A 13,264-nucleotide genomic window follows, 5' to 3' on the forward strand; every position below is an offset into this window, starting at 1 on the left:
TTTAAGTATAGTGAATGCCTATTCATTCCCTTCTTGAAAGATATGAAAATTAACACCATAGTTTCTCCCACCATCCCTCCCTCAATTCCTATTTTTTATTCGTTACACAATTATTTTACTGTTGTAAAAGTTGGTAACATGACAGTCTGATTGTGATCATATTCCTCGTACGGTGCTGTACTGTGCTTAGTCACTCACTTGTGTCTGACCCTTTTTGACCCCATGGACCGTAGCCCACCAGGCTCCTCTGTCCTTGGGATTCTCCAGGCAAGAATACTGCTGTGGGTTGCTATGCCCTCTTCCAGGGGATCTTCCCAACCCACAGATCAAACCCAGATCATTTGCTAATTCCAGGAGTTTCACCACTACTCCAACATCATGACATTGTCATTTACCTCTTAATGTGCTACATTTTGTCATCACCTAGATTTTTCAAGATCGGATCACTGAGACGACATAATTCAGAATGCCTGTTTTACAACTTTCCACTTGTATGCCCACTCCACTTGATATTGGTAGATACTTGTTCTATCGCCTACAGACACTGACTGATCGCATTAAGCAACCTGGCACCATACATATTTTTCCCCTGTTAAGATCTAAATTTTCTTGCCACTAAATTTTCCTTTATTCCTAAAACATAGTAATTTCCCCTGCTGCTGCTGGTGATGTCTTAATTTTAATTATTCTATATCAAGGTTGTAGATTTTTTCTGCCTAAGATAAACTGTGCCTTTTTAATCTGCAAATTCACGTTTTTATCTAGTTGAAGAAAATTGTCTTCTATTCTGTTTTTACTTGATACTTTTTCCCTTATGTCTTAGAGTTACATAAGTTCAGTTCAGTCAGTCAGTCATGTCCGACTCTTTGAGACCCCATGAACCGCAGCACACCAGGCCTCCCTGTCCATCACCAACTCCCGGAGTCCACCCAAACCCATGTCCATTGAGTTGGTGATGCCATCCAACCATCTCATCCTCTGTCATCCCCTTCTCCTCCTGCCCTCAATCTTCCCCAGCATCAGGGTCTTTTCAAATGAGTCAGCTCTTTGCATGAGGTGGCCAAAGTATTGGAGTTTCAGCTTCAACATCAGTCCTTCCAATGAACAACCAGGACTGATCTCCTTTAGGATGGACTGGTTGGATCTCCTTGCAGTCCAAGGGACTCTCAAGAGTCTTCTCCAACACCACAGTTCAAAAACATTAATTCTTCGGTGCTCAGCTTTCTTTATAGTCCAACTCTCACATCCATACATGACCACTGAAAAAACCATAGCCTTGACTAGATGGACCTTTGGGGAAAAAGTAATGTTTCTGCTTCTTAATATGCTGTCTAGGTTGGTCATAACTTTGCTTCCAAGGAGTAAGCGTCTTTTAATTTCATGGCTCCAATCACCATCTGCAGTGATTTTGGAGCTCAGAAAAATAAAGTCTGACACTGTGTCCACTGTTTCCCCATCTATTTGCCATGAAGTGATGGGACCAGATGCCATGATCTTAGTTTTCTGAATGTTGAGCTTTAAGCCAACTTTTTCACTCTCCTCTTTCACTTTCACTAAGAGGCTTTTTAGTTCTTCTTCACTTTCTGCCATAAGGGTGGTGTCATTTGCATATCTGAGGTTATTGATATTTCTTCTGGCAATCTTGATTTCAGCTTGTGCTTCTTCCAGCCCAGCATTTCTCATGATGTACTCTGCATATAAGTTAAATAAGCAGGGTGACAATATACAGCCTTGACATACTCCTTTCCCTATTTGGAACCAGTCTGTTGTTCCATGTCCAGTTCTAACTGTTGCTTCCTGACCTGCATACAGGTTTCTCAAGAGACAGGTCTCATATTCCCATCTCTTTCAGGCTTTTCTACAGTTTATTGTGATCCACACAGTCAAAGGCTTTGGCATAGTCAATAAAGCAGAAACAGATGTTTTTCTAGAACTCTCTTTTTTTCGATGATCCTGCGGATGTTGGCAATTTGATCTCTGGTTCCTCTGCCTTTTCTAAAACCAGCTTGAACATCTGGAAGTTCATGGTTCACGTATTACTGAAGCCCAGAGCATCAGAAGGCAGACAGACTGAAACCACAATCACAGACAACTAGCCAATCAGATCACATGAACCACAGCCTTGTCTAACTCAATAAAACTAATGCTGTGTGGGGCCACCCAAGATGGATAGGTCATGGTGGAGAGGTCTAACAAAATGTGGTCCCCTGGAGAAGGGAATGGCAAACCACTTCAGTATTCTTGCCTTGAGAACCCCATGAACAGTATGAAAAGACAAAAAGAAAAGACACTGAAAGATGAACTCCCCAGGTTGGTAGGTGCCCAATATGCTACTGGAGATCAGTGGAGAAATAACTCCAGAAAGAATGAAGAGACAGAACCAAAGCAAAAACAACACCCAGTTGTGGATGGGACTGGTGATAGAAGCAAGGTCCAATGTTATAAAGAACAATATTGCATAGGAACCTGGAATGTTAGGTATGAATCAAGGCAAACTGGAAGTGGTCAAACAGGAAATGGCAAGAGTGAACATCAACATTCTAGGAATTAGCGCACTAAGATGGACTGGAATGGGTGAATTTAACTCAGATGACCATTACATCTACTACTGTGGGCAGGAATCCCTTAGAAGAAATGGAGTAGCCATCATAGTCAACAAGAGTCCGAAATGCAGTAGTTGGATGCAATCTCAAAAACGATGCAATGATCTCTGTTCGTTTCCAAGGCAAACCATTCAGTATCACGGTAATCCAAGTCTATGCCCTGACCAGTAATACTGAAGAAGCTGAAGCTGAATGATTCTATGAAGACCTACAAGACCTTTTAGAACTAACACCCAAAAAAGATGTCCTTTTCATTACAGGGGACTGGAATGCAAAAGTAGGAAGTCAAGAAACACCTGGAGTAACAGGCAAATTTGGCCTTGGAGTACAGAATGAAGCAGGGAAAAGGCTAATAGAGTTCTGCCAAGATAATGCACTGGTCATAGCAAACACCCTCTTCCAACAACACAAGAAAAGACTCTACACATGGACATCACCAGATGGTCAACACCAAAATCAGATTGATTATATTCTTTGCAGCCAAAGATGGAGAAGCTCTATACAGTCAGCAAAAACAAGACTTGGAGCTGACTGTGGCTCAGATCATGAATTCCTTATTGCCAAATTCAGACTGAAATTGAAGAAAGTGAGGGAAACCACTAGACCATTCAGATATGACCTAAATCAATCCCTTATAATTATACAGTGGAAGTAAGAATTAGATTTAAGGGACTAGATCTGATAGACAGAGTGCCTGATGAACTATGGACGGAGGTTCGCGACATTGTACAGGAGACAGGGATCAAGACCATCCCCAAGAAAAAGGCTTGTTAAATAAGTACATAAGTAACATATGTACACAATTAATATTCCTTGAATGCACAAATAATATGCTGGAATACTTTTTCTGTTCCATTTATTCTGTTTTTTTTTCTTCAGAAAATAAATTATACTTCTGTTCATTACCTTTTATCTGTCTTCCACCCTGACCACTTTTTTCTATCCCTTCTCCCTCACCTTTTTTTTCCCCCACACTGCAGGATCTTAGTTCTTCCACCAGGAATTTAACCTGGGCCCTTGGCAGTGATAGCAGATCCCTAGCCACGGGACCCCCAGGGGATTCCCATATACCCTTTTTAATACCTCTGTCTTTTCCATTTTGTTTTTATGATTCCTCAAGCCTACTCAGCACTTTTACCTCTGGCTGTGTTTTCAGCCTTGTGCCACTTCTTTTCCTCTCTTATCGTTTCTGAAGTGTGCTTCATCTCTGTAATGATTTTGTTTTCTTGCAGTTCTTCCCTAAATTCTACTGACACACTATTCATTTTCTGCTTGATTTATTATAGTCTCTTCACAGAACCCTTTGAGCTCTCCTTTAGAAAACACAATGTAATTTCTTTAAAATACATACACTTATTTGTCTAAACTCTTCCTATGTTTTGGGGTAATTTTTATGATTTATTTTTTTCTGCTTTCTTTAAAATGAAAATAGTGAGTCTTCTTTAAATGGAGCCAACTATTAGCTAAGGAGTAATGTGGACAGGGGAGAGCAATCTTGAGCATTCCACAATGTCAGTTCAGGTTCATGGCTGTAGGTAAATCTATCACAATTTATATGGCGGGCTAGGAGTTCTGGTGTATATGTTAAGCTAACAGTTTTAATCAGAAGGAAAGGAAACAGTCATCTGGACATCTTCATCCACTTCAAAAGGGTGCCCACTGCCAACATTCCTGGCTGGTAAAACATATAGATTACAAAAGAGATTGGAATATACACAGCCCCTGGTGTGGACCCATCACTTTCAGCTACAGACAGCCCCCTCTCTCATCTCCCAGCCTTCCTTAGGAGTGGAAGTTCATGGAGGTAACACTGCTGCTTGGTGTCTTTCAGCATCACAATGGAATATTTTCAAGTCCACAGTGAAATACTGAAACGGTAATGAGGACTGCTGGTGAATAATAAACCCAGGGATAAACAGGGTCAAAATGGGTTAGAACCAAAAGATGTGTAACTGAAAGCAATGCTCGGGGGAGGGAAAAAGGGGATGACTCACACCCAGAATTATGCAGGAGGCAGAGGTAAGTGTATAAGAAACTCTAATATTGGGATTTAGAGCTTGAGGACTGCAGAATTTCAGCGCCAATCTGTGCCACTGGTTAGACAACCAATGAAGTTCTGATTACCCACACTTATTCTCCTGACTCATATTTCTAGTACCTATACACAAAAAAAACCAACAGCTGAACAATAATTCAAATCACAGCCCTGATTACTCTGCTCCTTCCCAAGTGCCTCCTCTTGCTGTTCCTAGCAATTCAGAAGCCACAGCTGACTCAGACTAGGAGATCAGGAGCCATCGTTGGGGTGAGGGAGAGGACAATGTCAAGGTGGAGACGGAGGATGTGGTTGCTGAAATTGGCCAGAGGGCAAGTCCAGAGGTGGGAGACTTAATGCTTTGCCCTGGGAGAATGTTCCCCCTTCCTCTCTGAGGTTTAGTGCTTCTGTCAATCAAGTCCTTTCTAGTATATGAGTAGGTGAAAAACAGAGCTTCCCTGCTCCCCTTTATTCTGCTGCTGTTTGGATAGATTTAGACAATCATGATATCCAGCCTGTCCTAGACCCCATCCCAGCTCTACCTTTTACTTGCTTACTCTGAGGGTAAGCTTAGACTCTTTAGCCTCCCTGAACCTCGGTTTCTTCATATGTGAGAGGTACAATATACTATGCATAAAATAAATAAGCTACCAGGATATATTGGACAGCAAATATGGCCACTATTTTATATTTTATAACTATAAGTGGAGTATAATCTTTAAATTTTGTGAATCATTATCCTGTACATTGGGCTTCCCTGGTGGTGCTGGTGGTAAAGAACCTCTCTGCCAATGCAGAAGACATAAGAGACATGGGTTCAATCCCTGGGTCTGGACGATCCCCTGGAGGAGGGCATGGCAACCCACTCCAGTATTCTTGCCTGGAGAATCCCACCTGGAGAATCAGAATGACAACAGAGGAGCCTGGCGGGCTACAGTCCATAGGGTCACAAAGAGTTAGACACAACTGCAGTGACTTAGCATGCACACATGCACACCCTGTACATCTGCAATTTATACAGTGTTGTAAAGCAACTATATCTCAACAACAAAGAATATAACACCACCTCCCCCTCCCCCAAAAGGGATGTCAGTGAGGCTTTTCTTTTAGAGATGCCATCCCTACCAATGAAAACTATTAACCTGGGTCTCCATGGGCCAGTCCTCATTTGGTGACCTGTGTACTGCCACAGCATAGAACATATCCTGTGAATCTAAAGAATTACAGGATGAGTCTTTAGGTTTGAGATGTTTGAGAGAAATCTGGGGCATTTGGGGACAGGTTGCAGTTGGGATCATTTTATTCTTTCATTGAATATGAGGGTATTGTTTTCCCTTGTTTTTCATTCTTTTGCTACTTTAGATAAGTTCTAAGGGAGAAAAGAGGAGTAAAAATGCTTTTACAAGGACATATTTAACCAGAAACTCCCTAAGTTTGGCTATATGCTGGTCAGTAAGTAACAATTAGAACTGGACATGGAACAACAGACTGGCTCCAAATAGGGAAAGGAGTACGTCAAGGCTGTATATTGTCACCCTGCTTATTTAACTTATATGCAGAGTATATCATGAGAAATGCTGGGCTGAAGGAAACACAAGCTGGAATCAAGATTGCCGGGAGAAATATCAATAACCTCAGATATAATGATGACACCACCCTTATGGCAGAAAGTGAAGAAGAACTAAAGAGCCTCTTGAAAGTGAAAGAGGAGAGTGAAAAAGTTGGCTTAAAGCTCAACATTCAGAAAACTAAGATCATGGCATCCGGTCCCATCACTTCATGGCAAATAGATGGGGAAACAGTGGACACAGTGGCTGACTTTGTTTTTCTGGGCTCCAAAATCACTGCAGATGGTGATTGGAGCCATGAAATTAAAAGACGCTTACTCCTTGGAAGCGAAGTTATGACCAACCTAGACAGCATATTAAAAAGCAAAGACATTACTTTTTCCCCAAAGGTCCATCTGGTCAAGGCTATTGTTTTTTTAGTGGTCATGTATGGATGTGAGAGTTGGACTATAAAGAAAGCTGAGCACCGAAGAATTGATGCATTTGAACTGTGGTGTTGGAGAAGACTCTTGAGAGCCCCTTGGACTGCAAGGAGATCCAACCAGTCCATCCTAAAGGAGATCAGTCCTGGTTGTTCTTTGGAAGGACTGATGTTGAAGCTGAAACTCCAATACTTTGGCCACCTGATGCGAAGTGCTGACTCATTTGAAAAGACCCTGATGCTGGGGAAGATTGAGGGCAGGAGGAGAAGGGGACGACAGAGGATGAGATGGTTGGATGGCATCACCAACTCAATGGACATGGGTTTGAGTGGACTCCGGGAGTTGGTGATGGACAGGGAGGCCTGGCGTGCTGCGGTTCATTGGGTTGCAAAGAGTCAGACACGACTGAGTGACTGAACTGAACAGACTGATATGTGCAGAGGAAGTCTGGGGGTTTGCATGGAGTTTCAAGTCAATTTAAACACTGCCTTCATCACTCATGAGATCTTGAACCAGTGGCTTAATCTCTCAATGCCTCAGTTTCAGCATAGGAAAAAAATAAATGGAGATAATAAAATCTTAATGATAAGCTTATTTGGGGGACTTAAATAAAATAACTCAGTTTAAACAGTGAGCAAATAGTAGGAGAATCAAAAAATACAATATACTGTTATTATAAATTTGCCGTACATTACCAATTTAAGTAAACAGAGAAGAATTGGTTGATTTTCCAAACCTAAATCTGGGTAGGCCCTACTAATACTCAAGTGTTTATATCTACATCCAAGTAAGAAAATACAGCATTCTTTTCCCTGAAGAAACAGTAAGTGACACTTTCTTGTAGTTCTATGCCAGAAGTATATCAGTGGGATAGACTATCACCCTTGACAGAAGCATGGCACTTCACAAGGCAAGTGTATAGTCATAATTATCTTTGATGGGTGCAGTAACACTCTGAGTCAGACACTACAATTACCACCATGTAGATAAGGAATCAGAGAAGGCAACGGCAACCCACTCCAGTACTCTTGCCCGGAAAATCCCATGGACAGAGGAGCCTGGTAGGCTGCAGTCCATGGGAGTCGGACACAACTGAGCGACTTCACTTTCACTTTTCACTTTCATGCATTGGAGAAGGAAATGGCAACCCACTCCAGTGTTCTTGCCTGGAGAATCCCAGGGACGGGGGAGCCTGGTGGGCTGCCGTCTATGGGGTTGCACAGAGTCAGACATGACTGCAGCGATTTAGCAGCAGCAGCAGCAGATAAGGAATAAAAGTGACTTGTGTAAGATCCCACAATAAGGTCTCAATAACTTAGAACTACTCTCTTTTTGTCCTCACTTTGACCCATGGACCCTCAACAGAGAGGTGCAGAGGTACTGAAGGAACATGAGCCATCCTCTACCTCCCGTAGGTACTGGAGAAAATAAAATACCAAAATAGACAGAGGTGGCACACTTCTCCTCTTTATAGCCCTGCAATTTAGGAAGGCTTAGAATGAGTGAACAGAAATTTTCTCAAATCCTACATGGAGTAAGGTAAGGTATGGAAAGGAAGAGGAAAAAAAGGAAGCAAGAAAGGGAAGAAGGGAGGAGAGGAGAGAGGGAGGGAGGAAAGGAAGGAAGAAGGAAAGAAGGAAGGAAGGAAACCCACTTCTGACCTAAAAATGTAAGTTGCCAATCTTAAACTCTCACAGACCTGTGTAATTTTAAGAATTTTATGTCCCACAATCTCTGTGAAAGCAACTTACAGTCATGCTTGACCTTATCAATTGATGTCAAGATTAACTTAATAAAAAAAAGATGAGGCCTCAAGAGAAAACAGAAAGAGATATTAGGAATGTTAAGCCTACAAATTGCTCAATATTGGTCTGTTATTGGGAGCTGAACATTATTTCACTGATGGGAGACTGGCTAGAGAAGCAGTGGTTGTAGATTAAAGAAACATCTTTATACCTGTCTTCTCTGTCTATAGTCTGTGGGTGAGCATCCAGATCAGATCTCTTTCTGTTATGATATCTTTCTGTTATGATGGAAGAGTTCTTTAAGACATACCTTTATGGAGATGCCAACAATTTTATGATAATGACTAACCCCAATCTGTAACAAGATCCATGTACAGCGTCACAATACAGTTAACTTAAGCACATGGACAGGCAGAAAATATTTAAATGGGTTTCCCCCTAGAAGATGCTCTCTCTCTAGTTCTTCCACTAATGTTTAGTCCATGTTGCTGTACTGATTCCTTTCACAGTATAAAGGAAGCTTTCGTTTCTTAGCCTTTGAACAAGAACCATAACTCCCAGATTGAGTTTGAGTTGAAAACAGTGCACTATTAAACATCCTCTGTGGAGGTCAGGACTTTTAAATGTGTGAAAGTGTTAGTCGCTCAGTCAAGTCCAACTCTTTGCAACCTCACAGGCTGTAGCCCACCAGGCTCCTCTGTCCATGTAATTCTCCAGGCAAGTATACTGGAGTGGGTTGCCATTCCCTTCTCCAGGGGATCCTCCTGACCCAGGGATCGAACCAAGGTCTTCCACATTGCTGGCAGATTCTTTACCATCTGAACTATCAGGGAAGCCCCAAGAACACTGGATTGAGTAGCCATTGTAACTGTCCACTAATCCTGCTCATTAATCAGGAAGGCTAACTACAGAACAGCTGCAAACAAACTAAAGCTCTCAGTGGGGAAGACCTGGTTAGGACTACTGATACCTTTGCTGGGAGACTTCTCTAAAAACAGCTGAGGAAATAAGCTAGAGACGTGTAACAGTCAATAGGTCAGCCTTTCTATTAGCTGAATTTACATGTTTTTTATCTTTATCTTTTTATCTCTTAAACTAAGTAAACAATGGCTCAGAAGATAATTAGGCATCGCAGGCATCATGAAGCCATTCATCTTCAAAGCTTTGCCTGGGAAGTTGTTACAATGTTGAGACAACTTTAGTTTCTTAATTTCCTTCATATAGCAATCACTTAAATAATTGAAACAAATTTTCTAAGTCATATCCTTTCCTATTTATTCACAATTATCCAATCAATTGAAGTACTTTCCTGTAACTTCAACCATAATATAATAAGTGCTATAATCAGATAAGTTTAAAGTTTAATCAACTCAGACTTCTATGTCTATGGAAATGTTTTAGTAATCTAAATTAAAATCACCCCTGATAATTCACTCACTTCTCTCAACGGCATTGAGTAGTTCAGGGAGGGGCACATGTCAGGGGGTTAGCATTCAGTGGCTTTGTGTTGTATTGAGCAAAAGTTATTTTCTTTAAGCACAATATAAATTGCATTTTAATATCTCTATAGATTTCCCTATTGACAAGAGGAAAGCACAGCAAATTTACTAAATACATTGGAACTGAATGGCCCAGGGTTATTAATCATTACATCTCTGTATTTTAAGGACATGAATTTGGTTGCTTAAAAGCCATCTGATAAAATTGTAGTGTCTATATATTGAAGGGCAGGTGAACTCAGTCTCATTAGAGTCCATGCTAACAGTACAGGAAAGCATATACAAACTGAGCTTTGGGAATAATCCACTTTGTTGTAAAAATCCATTTATAATATAAATACACACACACACACACACACACACACACACACATATTTAGATCTACAGATCTATGGAAGGCAAAAGTCTATTAAACCAGGAAGCTAATTCGGCAGTCTCTCAGTACACAGTGATATCAATACTCTATATTGATTGATGCTTTTTTCCAAGTATACATTCTGTCAATACTTGTAAAATGCAGAAAATTATGAAGGAAGTTAAAATAACAGGCTGCTGTGCTGTTGTGTTTAGTCACTTCAGTTGTGTCCGACCCTTTGCGAACCCATGAAGTGCAGCCCACCAGGCTCCTCTGTCCATGAGATTCCCCAGGCAAGAATACTGGAGTGGATTGCCATGCCCTTCTCCAGGGCGTCTTCCCCACCCAGGGATCAAACCCACATCTCCTGCATCTCCTGCATTGCAAGCAGATTCTTTACTGCTGAGCTACCAGGGAAGCCCCATAAATCCAATTTATTATTAGAAATACACTTATTAACATTTTAAAAATATAGAAATGTATAAAAAAGGAAATAAAAATCACTTATAATGTCAATATTAAGAGACAACCACTTAAACAGTTTGTACACACACATATACAAGGACTTACACATATAAGCTTTCCTTCAATTGAGATTTTACTACTATATATGAAAATGCAACTTCTTACCTGGAGGTTTTCACTTGAAGTTGTACCATTGATTTTCTTTTTGTCTTATATATGGTCAGGCCACTGAAGACATCTGTTCTCTTGCTCTCTGGGCATCCGCTGGCCAACCAATGCCTGCTTCACCTACACCTTACTCACAGGGCTGACCTTCCTATGTACTTGCCCCAGTACTTCTAGGTATTGTCCTACATACAGGAGCCAGCTGGTGCTTGTTCTTATGGAAGAGGTGGTAGGAGCATGCCCCTCTGCTGGTTTCCCTGGTAACTAATGGACCGCCCGATGTCAATTTCCCTATAATTGGCAAGTTCCCCTTCCTCCCCTGGAGCGAAGACTGCTGCTAAGTCCTTCCTGCCTTCTACTGCACACTGTCGGGTGTTGCTCCAGGACCTTTCTTCAGAAAAGCTCCCCCACCCTTTAAACCACTGATGTCTGTGTTGCTGACTCCAAGCTCTTCCGTCTTAAAGCCAAGCAAGTGAGGCCTCATAGGCCTGTGGGGTGCAGCTCAGCCTATTATTAACTGTATTTCCAAAATCTGTTTATCATTAACGGATGTTAGACGATAAGCTCCATGAGCGCAGGTACTAAATTAAATCTATCTTGTTCATATAACCAGTAACAAGTGTGCTATAATTTATTTAACCATTTTCCAATTGTTTGACATTTAGGTGGTTTACAAATTTTCACTCTCATAAATGTTACAATATTATTAATGCATGCATTTTCTCAGTCTCTCCCCTTTACCTAACAGCTGTTTTGTCTCTCCCATCCTCAGAGGAGAGCTCTATTTTGCCTGTAGAGACTCTGAGCTTTTGTTATGCAGATTTTAGAAGGAAGATGAAACTTTAGAAAGCTGAAGTTGAAGAACAAGAGGTGTGTGGGCACTAGGAGTGGGGAGAAATTTTCTGAGAATTTTGGAGGACAAGATGGGGGAATAGGTATGCAAGAGAATTAGATGGGAGGTAAGTATTGGCAGTGGCCTGTGTAAACTCTTCACTGCGTTCTTAAAATGTAAGTACAAAAATTGAAATGAATCAGGTTGGGGGGGGTGCAATTTTGACTGCTGAACATTCATCCTTCACGATTAGGGTATCCTAACTTCTGAAATTGTGGTGTTGGAGAAGACTCTTGAGAGTCCCTTGGACTGCAAGGAGATCAAACCAGTCAATCCTAAAGGAAATCAGTCCTGAATACTCATTGGGAGGACTGACGCTGAAGCTGAAACTCCAATACTTTGGCCACCTGATGTGAAGAACTGACTCATTGGAAAAGACCCTGATGCTGGGAAAGATTGAAGGCAGGAGGAGAAGGGGACAACAGAGGATGAGGTGGTTGGATGGCATCACTGACCTGATGGACATGAGTTTGAGCAAGCTTCAGGAGTTGGTGATGGACAGGGAAGCCTGGTGTGCTGTAGTCCATGGGGTTGCAAAGAGTTGGATATGACTGAGCAACTGAAATGAACTTCTGAAACAACCCCCAAATCTCAGTGGTTTAACATCATTAAAGTTTAGGACTCGTTCATGTCATGGTCTATTAGGGTGTTCAGTGGGTAACTTTCAGTGGGTGACTTTCAGGTGGTGACATAGGAACTCCACTTCTTGTGGTGGATCTGACATCCCCCAGGGTCTCTTGAGTTTGGCACTGGTCCTTCTATATCCTACCTGGAGATGAAGAAGCGGAGAGAGCACCATGGACTCTGCAGGAGGTCTCCTGCACCTCCACCTCTAGGTGGAGAACATCACCTTTGCTACACTGCACTTTCTAGAATTCAGTCAGGTAAACCCCATCTAGCCACAAGGGAAATTGAAAATGTAGTTTCTTGTGTCCCAGAGATGACTAATCTTTGTTATCACTTCCTATTCTCTAAAGTCTTAATAAAACTGTTCCTCAAGGCATCTGTGTCCTCTCGGCCAAATGATACATGGGGGCCAAGGTAAGTCTATTCAGAATCTCCTTCCTTCCTAATTATTTGAATCTTCAGTCAAGTGACAAAAAGATGGAAAACATTTGGGGCTTATTCATTCTGATGGCAATGCCCTGTAATAACTCTTCATTTGTTTCTGCAAGGGGGGCCCCCCCACAATATAGTCTTGGAACAATCTTTTTTTTTTAATTGGAGGAAAATTGCTTTACAATGTTGTGCTGGTTTCTTTCACAAACAGTGAAAATCAGCCATAATTATACATATATCCCCCTCCATCTTAAGTCTCCCTCCCCTTCTCCCATCCCACCCCTCTGGGTCATCACAGAGTGCCAGTCTGGGTTTCCTGTGTTATATAGCAACTTCTCACCAGCTATCTATTTTACACAAGATAGTGTATGTAAGTTGATGCTACATTCTCCATTTGTCCCATGCTCTCCTTTCCCCACTGTGTCCAAAAGTCCATTCTATACATCTGCATCTCCA

General features: G+C 41.6%; 1 long non-coding RNA gene across 1 annotated transcript in view; it reads right to left on the reverse strand.

Moving 5' to 3' along the window:
- Positions 1 to 11,220, reverse strand: part of LOC122708983 — a 32,798-nt gene extending 21,578 nt beyond the window's left edge. The window contains exon 1 of the long non-coding RNA XR_006345368.1: positions 10,858 to 11,220. This is a non-coding gene — a long non-coding RNA (uncharacterized LOC122708983). The remainder of the gene's footprint in view (positions 1 to 10,857) is intronic.
- Positions 11,221 to 13,264: the final 2,044 nt, after the last annotated feature.

This window comes from Cervus elaphus, chromosome 15 (assembly GCF_910594005.1).
Source record: "Cervus elaphus chromosome 15, mCerEla1.1, whole genome shotgun sequence".
Taxonomy (NCBI): domain Eukaryota; kingdom Metazoa; phylum Chordata; class Mammalia; order Artiodactyla; family Cervidae; genus Cervus; species Cervus elaphus.